Genomic DNA, 12,493 nt, shown 5'->3' on the forward strand with positions numbered 1-12,493 from the left:
TGGATGTTAATTAAAAAAGGAATCATTACGGAAAACCCTCAATGCGTAGTGACTGAGATCGCTACAATATGCTTTTTCTCAAACCCTCGGAAAAAATGACTAAGTTTGTTGGCTGTCTCACACTGTGATAAAGGTGTTAAAGTGACAAAATAAGAATCAGACAATGGTAGTGAAGTGGTAGCGAAGTGGTTTAGTAATAGGAAGGTTTACGGTTCAATTCCCATGCCTCGCAATCAAGTTTGAAAGCGCGTTTGTGTCTCTGTGTGTGTCTATGTATATCATATGAAATGTGCTATATAAATAAACTTGAACGTGTGTGTGTGAGCCATGTAAGCGAAATGATGGCTCCGCGATCTATTATTATTTTATTTTTTTAATTTAGCTCAGCAAAAACACCGTGCCTGCTACGTCCGCGGTGCGTCCTCGAATAACGTCCCCAGGACGTCTAAAACAAGGTTTCCAGAAGTCACCACAATGCCCTCAGGATGTTCTTGCAACTTCCTGCAGAACGTCCCCAGGACCTATAGAAACACGTTTTTCAGACGTCACCGCAATGTCCTAGGGACGTTCTTGCAACGTCCTGCAGAACGTCCCCAGGACCTATAGAAAACGTTTCCCAATTGTCACCGCAACGTCCTCGGGACGGTCTTGGAACGTCGTGCAAAACGTCCTAAAGTTGTCAAGGGAACCATACACATTTACGTTTTTAGAACGTTGAGAGAGACCATTACAGGACGTCGAGGGGACGTAATTTTGCTTACAGGGAAGAGCTGCTTCAATTAGGTGCCTTAAGCACTTACACCTGGGTGGGTCCTGCTGCATTCTTGGAAATGCAGTTTGTCGCATGGCGGCCATATGTGGTGGGGCAGCCAAATCATTCCGGGGAATGCCACACCCATCCACCAACTGGCCCCTCGTGATGCCATAGTATGTGTGTGTGTGTGTGTGTGTGTGTGTGTGTGTGTGTGTTTGTGGGAGGATGTGAGTGTATGTGGGTAATCTTTGTGTGTGTGTGAATGTGGGTGATCTGTGTGTTTGTGTGTGTGTGTGAGTGTATGTGGGTAATCTCTTTGTGTGTATGTGTCTGTGAGTAATCTTTGTGTCTGTGTGTGTGTGTGTGTGCATAGGTATCCAGCTGAAGAAGGTTCAGGAGCAGAAGGATCTGCGAGCGAAGCGGCAGCCATTAGGAGACGATGTGGCGGCCATACTGTCTCGCCGCATCGCTGTGGAGATGAGTGACTCAGAGGAAGGGGAGGAGTCAGATGGGGAAGGTGGGAGGGGCTGGTCGGACTGAAGGGCCCAACAGACAAGGACACACGCACAAACACAGGCATGCATGCACACACACACACCAACACCACACGCACCACCATACACTCACACAAACACAGCAACACACACACACACGCATGCATGCATGCATACACACAGACAAATACACACATGCATATACAGTATGAATGCATACTTGCACACATACGCGCATGCACATATCACACACATCTCCAACATACATTCACACACACACACACACACACAACAACACAAGACCACACACACACACACACACACACACACACACTCATACACACACACACTCACACACACACACACACACACACACACACACACACTAACACACACACTCACACACACACACACACATAATCATCACCAATCTGCCTCATGGTAGGAGCTTTATCCCGTGATGTCACTCAGTCGACACCTCTCAACTGATTCCTCTTTTAGAGAATCACTTATTAAGGGTTCCTCTATGGTTCTCTAAAAATCGGATGTTTCCACACACACACACACACACACACACACACACACACACACACACACACACACACACACGTACTTACATGGCACGGAAAATGAATTCATGTCTTCAGCGCATGTGAGTGTGTGTGGGTTAGAAGAAAGATAACTAGTTCCTGGCCCTTATTCATGCTTTTGTCATTTAACCAGACACACACAAACACACACACACACACTCATTTAACCAGACACACACACACACACACACACACACACACACACACACACACACACACACACACACACACACACACACACACACGCACACACACACACACACACACACATAGGAGTCTCTTCCCCTTAGTCACACTGTTTGATCATTCCATACAGATTAACTTCCCTTTTAGTCTAATTATGTTTCTGATGTCAGAGATGTGTCATGTTCTGAAACTGTGTGCGTCAATGTGTGTGTGTGTGTGTGTGTGTGTGTGTGTGTGTGTGTGTGTGTGTGTGTGTGTGTGTGTTTGTGTGTGTATGTGTGTGTATGTGTGTGTCTGTGTGTGTGTGTGTGTGTGTGTGTGTGTGTTTGTGTGTGTGTGTGTGTGTATGTGTGTGTGTGTGTGTGTGTGTGTGTGTGTGTGTGTGTGTGTGTGTGTGTGTGTGTGTGTGTGCGTCAGTGTGTATGTGTATGTGTGTGTGTGTGTGTGTCTGGTACTGTGTGCGTCATGTCATTCCATTGCTCTCTGGATTAAATTATTTCTGACCCTCTGTGCCTCTGTTTGGGTTTCATTTAACTAACAACCAATGAATGTGTCCTTTCTAAAATCCACAAGCAATGCCTCATATTAATGTGTCCTTTCTAAACAAGCCTCATATTTGATCCTATGAATATCCACTTTAGTCCCCCAAAATAGACATGCTAGCAGATAGAACATGTATACTTCATAGTTTAACATCTATTTCACATGCAGGTGACCCCGCCCCCCTCCCCCGTGACAAATTTTGACATGCAGATGTCATGTGCTCTTGTAAACAATGCAACTACTGGAAGCTGCAAGGTGCTCAGTGTTGCCAGATTGGAAATGGTGTATCGTACCAATTGACCTATCGCTAAGCCCCGCCCCCCATTGTGACAGCTGCTAAATCGGACACTTTATCAGAGCTGACTAGAGTTTACAATGGCAGCTATCAGTGACAAAACTATATCCCAAGAGGCTCTAGACAACTTTTGGAGACAAAAGGACCTGATTTCGCCTAGAAGCCTTCAAAAGGGACTTAAATATGCAATGGAGGGATATTTATACAATTTAAAACTCGATATGGCGGATAAAAAGCTTAAATTTGAGGCGAGAATTTACAGAGCTCAATGCAAGAGGGAGAAGCCTCAACTCACGGTCATCGCGATTGCAGATAAATACATCCAATACCAGCATTGTTCATGCACCGCATGGGAAAGATACAATGAATTCACAGTCAGTTAATTTAACTAATCTGGAAGGCACCGAGATGTACACCTACGTTTATTAACTAGCAGGAACCTGCCCCTGACAGGACAGTGTCCTAACCATAGGCTATGGTCCTAACTGTCTAGCTAGCTTGTTAATGTAACCTTTTTAATTACCGGCATGCGTGTGTTTCGTTCACGTTGTCATGTTAATCCATTATTAAACCTATCGTTTGTTTAATAAACTGTCCCATAACTGACAAAGTTACGCTAGCGCAGCTATTGAATCATTAACGTTAGCTAATTTGAACCAGAGATAACTTGCCTAAGCCTAGCATAACATCAGTGGTGAAAGTAAGCAGGTACTGTGAATAATGAGTAGGCCTATGCCTTTTATCATGTAGGCTTAATTGATTGCTTTAGCAAAGGGAAATTCTAACAAGAGTATGGCAGAAAGCTAATGAACGTAGCATTCACTGTGTGGTGGTCACACAGCTTAATCCACCGGAGATATTTTGGACCGGTCTTGTTTTCGTTTAGGAAATGAGATACAATATACCCCATTGCCTATCTTCTCACGATAACTCGTATCAGTGTTTTATCTACCCCATGCACATCGTTTGGCCATTTATGTTGAAACTACATTACCACAATTACACACTTGTTTTTGTCCCGTTGTGGCTTGGGGAAAGGGATGAAATATACCCCATTCTGCAGCCTATCGGGATACCTACTGTCGGTGTTACATGTACCCCAAGCACATCGTTTGACCATGTTTTTTTTTTTTCATAAGCAACATCAATCGATCATTAAATTATTGTAACATGTCTCCTCCCTGTTGTTTTCAATGGAGTTATCGGAGCCGATGTCCGAGTCCAGTTCAGGCTGGAATGTCATTGGTTCATCTGCGTTCTAAGGGCGGCGCTTAGCGACAGGTAAATTGTCTTTGGAGGATAATTGTCGTGCATCTGGCAACACCGAGAGGGCGGTCGACCAATGACAGTTCTCTCTACAGTCAGAGCTCGCGCAAGAAGGTGGAACGTAAGGGACAAACCCTTTACAAAACGTGTAAGGGCGTAATAACTAGTTTGTGAAAGACCCAGAGAAACACAAATATCTGACGAGGCAAAATCCCGACGTTAAAACAGGGGTCCCAAAAACACACACACACACACACACACACACACACACACACACACACAGAGACAGACAGGCAGAAGGGGATCGGGAGTAAAAAGTTAGAGAATGGGGATAGTTCTGATTGGCCTTCGGGGACAGCCAAACACAAGAGAGTGGGAGGAACTAGTTTCCTTTAAAAACTCTGACCCAACATTCATACAATGAGATTGAGCTAATCCATGGACCATCTCCTGTTGTGGCTTAATGACTACAATAAACCTCAGATCTACAAATGTGGCCTTTTGACTGTTGATTGTGGAATTGAGAGAGAGTGGCTGGTTTTCGCCGAGTCACTAGCACATAGAACATGTCTACTTTAGTATCCCAAATAGCCTTGCTAGCTTATAGAACATCCTCTCATGCGCCTCAACACAGGGCGCTAGTGTGAGGATGGAGATGGCTGGTGGAGGAGAGGAGTGAGAGGTGGAGGAGAGGAGAGAGAGGTGGAGGAGAGGAGAGAGATGTGGAGGATAGGAGAGAGAGGTGGAGGAGAGGAGAGAGAGAGAGGTGGAGGAGAGGAGAGAGGGGTGAAGGTGTGATGAATGGGCTGAAGTTCATTAGTGAGAGTTTTGTTTTTTGTTGAGATTACAATCCCTTACCATGGATGTGTCAGACGAGATTATAATGGTAGAAGATAGAAGATACAATGTTAGATTCCATGACTAGCTAACGATATTTCGGTGGATATCAACATAGCGGCTACGTCATAGCCCATCTCATAAACACATGCATTCTGGAGAATTAGTTCAGTTTCTTCTATTAGGAAGCTTACCACTGAAACCTCCTAATAGAAGAGTCCTATGAGTAAGTGGTAAACCTCCTTATAGAATAGCCCTGTGAGTAAGCGGTAAACCTCTGAATAGAAGAGCCGTATGAGTAAGTGGTAAACCTCTTAATAGAACGAAGCTGTACAGGTTTACTCCAGCATACTTAATATTCCAGATATATCAGACTCGGGCAGTTTGAGACCAGATATATATTAGACTCGGGCAGTGGCGGTTTGAGACCAGATATATCAGACTGGGGCACATTTGAATGTTTCCTGTCAGAGAAGAATGTGTCTACTTACCTCTACGGGATTTTTCATTTAATGCCGGAGTTTAAGACAACCACCTGGGCGGAATAAGTGTTTTTCGCCCGGGTTGCCAAAGCCAAACTATAGCCCACAGTTTCATTGTGACGCGTTGCAGTTCCTAAAATGGTCCAGTAGGTGTCAGTTTTGTCTCTGCTTTGCCAATGATGTCCGCTCAAATTGGCACAACCCCTACTCTAATATTCATTATTGATGATAGTCATAATCATTCAATATTGATCAAAGTCATACTCTAATATTAATCATAGTCATACTCTAATATTGATCATAGTCATAATCTGTTATTGACCATAGTCATACTCTAATATTGATCTTAGTCATACTCTAATATTCATTATTGATCATAGTCATACTCTAATATTGATCATAGTCATACTCTAATATTGATCATAATCATACTCTAATATTGATCATAGTCATACTCTAATATTGATCATAATCATACTCTAATATTGATCATAGTCATACTCTAATATTGATCATAGTCATACTCTAATATGGATCATAATTAGGGTTGGGTACCGAGAACCGGTACCAATACGGCACCGGTTCCATACAACCGATACCTACCCGGACCGAAATGCAACGCAGATTTCGGTGCTTCCTTTCGGTGCCTGATCAGATAATTTTTTTTTTTTTTTTTTTTTTTAATTAAAATTTTTATAATTTAACAAAACTAGCGATAGCTAACGAGAAGTAACGTTAGTGGCGTAGATCTTTCTGAGTACGATCTGTATACTTTTTTGTGTTGATAACAGATTTCGTGGGGCACATATAAAACTGCTCCATCTCCCAATATAGACTCTCGCCTGTGTCGCTCACGCTGCATTCCGTATGGGACTAGTGGAAACGGGATTTGTGTTGAGGAGTTGCCATGGTAATGGGTTGACTTGCGTGTGGTTTCGGTTTCAAGATAAGTGTGGTTGTTCTAAGCAGAAGTTGGATATGCTTTATTAAACGGAGAGCTACCGTCTCATCCAAAGATATTCCTTCTCAATGTGAGTTCTTAAGAGAGCACTAACTTGGACGCTACAATAACATTGCAACAGTCTGACAGCGAAGAGCAGGCAGCCTTGCTCTGTGCAAGCACAAACAGAGCTAGCCATCAATATAACGGAGAAAATGTCGAAAGGTAAACGATCAAAAGTGTGGCTGTATTTCGCACAAAAAGTTTCAAACAACGCGACGTGCAACATATGCAACAACAAAATTGCGTGTAGGCTAAATGGGGGAGAGAACTCAAGAGGCCCTGAAGCTAAACTTTTAAAGGGGCAGTACACATTCACGAAACCAGTGGGTTTAAATAAATGCAAACTAATTAATATTTGTTTTACTCTGAAGGCAAACATGCTCATATTTCTGCAAAAGTATTACTGAAGTGTGAAGTGTGTGTACAGAGTTTGTTATGTATTTATTTATATTTATTTAAGTATACTGTAAACAGTTGTTATAAGTTAATATATTGTTCATAGTTTGAAGTTAAAAGGTTTGAAGCCAAGTGTTTTGTATTTATTTTTATTTATAGTATACCTTAAACAGTTAATATATTGTTAAATTTGAAGAAAACTATTTGCCTTGGCAATAAATAAGCCTAATGTCTTTAATTAAAAAAAAAAAAAAAGTATCGGTTCTGGCACCATTTAGGCACCGGTATCGTTTTAAAAGTATCGGTTATGTACCGGTATCGGAAAAAACCCAAACGATACCCATCCCTAATCATAATCATACTCTAATATTGATCATAGTCATACTCTAATATTGATCATAATCATACTCTAATATTGATCATAGTCATACTCTAATATTGATCATAGTCATACTCTAATATTGATCATAGTCATACTCTAATATTGATCATAATCATACTCTAATATTGATCATAGTCATACTCTAATATTGATCATAGTCATACTCTAATATTGATCATAGTCATACTCTTATAAATAAAGTGCTTGAAGGAAGTCGGACAGGGACCTCGCGTCGACCCATACTTCTTACGAAGCAAGTCGTGTCAGTCAAGTGAAGTTCAGCAGCAGGACGAAAACCAAAGTCTGCAGGACATTAATCCCCCGGGTCCTGAGGAAGAGGAGCCAAGCACAGCAGAGCTCCTTGAGCCCAGCCTACCTCAGCTCACATCTGAAACAAAGATCCCAGGGCGAAAGCCACTTATCAAGTGGCCCAAATCCTGTGAGAAAAAGGAGTGGGAAGCAATCAATACAGACATCAGCAAACTTTTTGAACAACTGAGGGGAACTGCGATTAAAAAGCTGGAGAAGATGGGAGAGTTGATCTACAACTATGGTGCTGTGCGCTTTGGAATCACAGAGAAAAGAAAGAAAACATCAACCATCCCAATAAAGTCCAGAAGACAGCTGGAGATTGAGGGACTGGTCAAGGAGAGAAGACAACTGAAGAAGCAGTCGAGGAAAGCCCCAGAGGAGGAGAAGGAGGGAATAAACCTACTGCAGGCAGAAATCAAGAACAGGCTGTCAACTTTGAGGAGAGCTGAGAATCTTAGAAGGAGGCGTAAAAGGAAGGAGCACGCAAGATCGAGCTTCTTCAGAGACCCCTACAAGTTTGTAAAGAGTCTTTTCACGAAAGAGAAAAGCGGCAAACTCATAACAACAAGGAAAGATCTTGAAGCTCATCTAAAAATTATCCACACTGACAGCCACCGGTGCGAACAGATCACCCTTCCACCGGATATGCCACCAATACCACCTCCCGAACACCAGCTAGACGAATGTCCTCCCAAGTGGAGTGAAGTGGAAAGAACTGTTCGTCGAGCAAGAGCTGCATCCTCTCCTGGGCCCAACGGAGTCCCTTACCGGCTTTATAAAAATGCACCAGATGTGTTACGCTTTCTCTGGAGGCTAATGAAGGTAGTGTGGCAGAAACAAACCATACCAACAGCTTGGCGAAGGGCCGGAGGCGTCCTTATCCCCAAGGAGAAGGACGCTGCTGACATCAGCCAGTTTCGCCACATCAGCCTCTTAAACGTTGAAGGCAAGATCTTCTTCAGCGTAATAGCTCATAGGCTGGCTGTGTACCTAGAGAGGAACAAATACATCGACACAACAGTGCAGAAAGAAGGAATTCCAGGCTTTTCTGGTTTCATGATATGGCATCAAATCCAAGCTGCCAAAAAGGAGGGAAGAGATCTCCATGTGGTGTTCTTGGACCTCGCCAACGCCTTTGGTTCTGTTCCTCATAGTCTCTTGTGGACTGCGTTTGACCTGTTCAGCATTCCACAGGCTATCACCACTCTTGTCAAATCCTACTTCCAAGACGTTCAGCTATGCCTCACAACTGAGGAGTGCACCACAGCATGGCAGCGTTTGGAAATTGGTATTACGGCAGGATGCACCATCTCCCCTCCCACCATGGCAATGGAGGTCATCATCCGAGCCTCCCGATGGGTTGTAGGAGGTCAGCAGCTCAAAGCTGGTCTTCGTCTACCCCCCATCAGAGCGTACATGGATGACATGACCACACTCACAACAACCATGCCATGCACCAGACGACTGCTGAAAAAGCTCCAGGAGAACATCGAGTAGGCAAGCTGTCAGAGCAGCGCTTTTTCATCGGTGAGGAACCCATCCCAACAGTGTCAGAAAAGCCAGTGAAGAGCCTAGGGCGCTGGTACGATGCCAACCTCAAGGACAAAGATCAAGTGGACCAGCTTAGGCAGGACACAATCTGCGGCCTTGAGAGTATCGACAAGTCCCTGCTTCCTGGCAGGTTGAAGCTCTGGTGCCTTCAATTCGGTCTCTTACCCCGGCTGATGTGGCCTCTTACCATCTATGAGGTCCCTATCTCAAAGGCTGAAAAACTGGAGAGGTTGATCAGCTCGTTTGCCAAAAAGTGGCTGGGTCTTCCCAGGTGCTTCAGCAACATAGGGCTGTATGGAAAAGGCATTCTGGAGCTGCCTGTGTCCAGTCTTACAGAGGAATTCAAGTGCTCCAAAGTAAGGCTGCAAATGACACTGACAGAATCCCGTGACCCATGTGGAGCCCAAACAGCTCCCACTCTGGCAACCGGAAGGAAATGGACTGCAAGTGCAGCTACACAGCAGGCAAAGGCAGACCTAAGGCACCGTGACATTGATGGCCTTGTGCAACACGGGAGAGGAGGCTTTGGCCTTGGAGAGACCATCTTGGCACAAGGCAGCTCCATCTCAGCGCAGAGGTCTGGTCGTTGAGGAGTTGCGCCGGCAAGAACAGGCAACAAGGTGTGCAAAGGCTGTCTCCCAATCGAAACATGGACAGTGGATGAGGTGGGAAGGAGTTGAGAGAAGGAATTTCTCTTGGAAGGATCTGTGGAGTATGGAATCATCTAACACCAGTTTCATCTTAAGACCAACTTATGATGTCCTGCCATCTCCCAGTAACCTTCAACAATGGTACGGAGAAGACCCAACGTGCCCACTCTGCCCGTCTCCAGCAAACTTTAGACACATCCTAGTTGGCTGCAAGACAGGCCTGACTCAAGGCCGTTACACCTGGCGGCACAACCAAGTGCTGAAGTGCCTTGCAGCTATGCTGGAGACCAGACGAACGACCATCAATGCCCTATCTCCATCATCCCATCCTAAATCTGCAAGAGGTTTCGTCTGTGAAGGTGCAAAGCCAACCAACACCAAGGCCAGTACGACATCAGACCTGGTCAGCTGGGAGGAGCACGAGACTGGAGGCTCGTGGTGGACCTGAGTGAAAGGCTCTGCTTTCCACCAGAGATCGCTGCTACGAACCTCAGACCAGACCTTGTGCTCTGGTCCTCCTCAACTAAGAAGGTGTACATCATAGAGCTGACTGTGCCCTGGGAGGACGCTGTAGAGGAGGCCTTTGAACGAAAAAGCCTTAAGTACGCTGAGCTGGCAGCTGATGCCGAGCAACGTGGCTGGAAAGCCAAAGTTTGCCCAGTGGAAGTCAGCTGCAGAGGCTTTGTGGGTAAGACAGCTACCAGGCTACTGAAGGATTTGGGAATTCAAGGCCAAGCCCAACGCCAAGCCATCAAAGCCCTCTCAAGCGCTGCTGAACGGGCAAGTCGGTGGCTGTGGCTAAAGAGGAGAGACACCAGCTGGGCCCCAAAATAGCATCTGTGGCGCAGAAGGGTTAAAGCAGAGGGGGGCACATCTGGGACGCCAGGTGTTGCCGATGAGCCCTCTGGAGGTGTTGTGGGCCTGTCATCGAAACACTGGAGAAGGAGGGTGCCCACCTGATGACTCCAATGAGGCTTTTGAGTTTTGACCCTTTTCTCCCACAGACAGCACCATGACTTTTACGCTGAAACATTTTGCATGTCTACGTCAACCCACTTCAAGTTTCAGGAGTGCAAATCTACCAGGGATTGTAAAACCTAGTCCTAAAACAGAACTCTAATATTGATCATAGTCATACTCTAATATTGATCATAGTCATACTCTAAGTAGGGGATAATGTATTGTCCGGAGGTCATTATTAAAAAATAAATCCAGACTGGGCGAACAGCATGGGGGTGTTGTTTCGTCCTGAAGGGGTTTATTTTTGGAACGACAGAAGACATTCCTCCAAAATACCTCTTTTTAATGATTTAGTTGCCGTTTGGTGATTTCTGCTAAGAAATAAATAGTTCTTCAAGCAAATAGAACGTTGAAGTTTCAGGTGTCGCGTAGCAACCCATTACTTGCTGACTTCAAATTACAAAGAGTCTGTTACGTTAAATGACCGGACTTCTTGCGGATTGATATGAAAGATGTGAATTAGAAGCGCAACACCCGTTGCCAATGACAGCGGTGAATATCTTTTCACAGCGGTGAATATCAGGAAATATTCAGCTGCGAACTTTGGGATGGCCCATTTAAATCAACGGTACTTTTCGGAACATTCTGAAGAGCCGTATAATAATATTCATTATTTATCATAGTCATAGTCTAATATTCATTATTGATCATAGTCATAGTCTAATATTCATTAATATTGATCATAGTCATAATCATTCATTACGCATAAGTGCCCCTGAACTCTCATCATCTTTGGAACATTTATGAAATTTATGAACATTAGTTTGAAAGAGTATAAAGTTCAAACTTTGAAGAGTATTTAGACTAACTTACTTCACTTTTGATGAGTATTTAGACCAACCTCAGTTTAGAAGAGTTTTAACTAAAGGCAGAGGTGGCGCTGGTCTGTAGAGATTTCAGTGACATAAATGATTATAATTGTAATCCAAACATCTGAGGGCACATTTAGAAACATAAGCCCCTAAATGGGGTCGTCTGATGAACTTTGAGGAAACAAATTGAGAAATTGAGGGCCACAGAGAGACTCCTCCCCAACCCCCAAACACCTCAGGGCCACCGTACTTCCTTCCTCCTCCTCGTCTTCATCATCTCATGAAGTTACCAACCTATAGACTGAGGAGGTGACCAGGCTCCCTCCACTCCCACAAACCCCCCAGTCAAAACAATGGTGCTCACACACACACACACACTCAGACCCTCCTGCTGGGAACTTTACTTGTCTCGCGTGAGTAACACAGACTGCACACACATACACACAGAGAGAGACTGCATGGTGGATTATTTAATTAAGATTTACACAGAAGACAAGACTGTCTCATAACCCCCCCGCCCCCCGCCTGTCTAATAAATTACCACTGAGCTGTTTACCTCTCTCTCTTTTTCAGACGACTCTCCCCCTCTCTCTCTCTCTGCCCCTCTATTTACCTCTTTCTCTTTTTCAGATGACTCTCCCCCTCTCTCTCTCTCTACCCCTCTATTTTACAGACGACTTTCCCCCTCTTTCTCTCTCTACCCCTCTATTTTACAGATAAGTCTCTTTCTCACCCCGCCTCTCTCTCCCCCTCTCTCTTTTTTAGACGACTCTCTCTCCTCCTCTCTCTTTCTCTCTCTTTTTTAGACGACTCTCTCTCCCCCTCTCTCTTTCTCAGACGACTCTCTCTCAATTAAATTTCAATTCAGCTTTATTGGCATGACAAAAAAACACAATTTGCATTGCCAAAGCATTCTTGTA

The sequence above is a fragment of the Sprattus sprattus genome (genome assembly GCF_963457725.1).
Source record: "Sprattus sprattus genome assembly, chromosome: 1".
In the NCBI taxonomy this organism is placed as follows: Eukaryota; Metazoa; Chordata; class Actinopteri; order Clupeiformes; family Clupeidae; genus Sprattus; species Sprattus sprattus.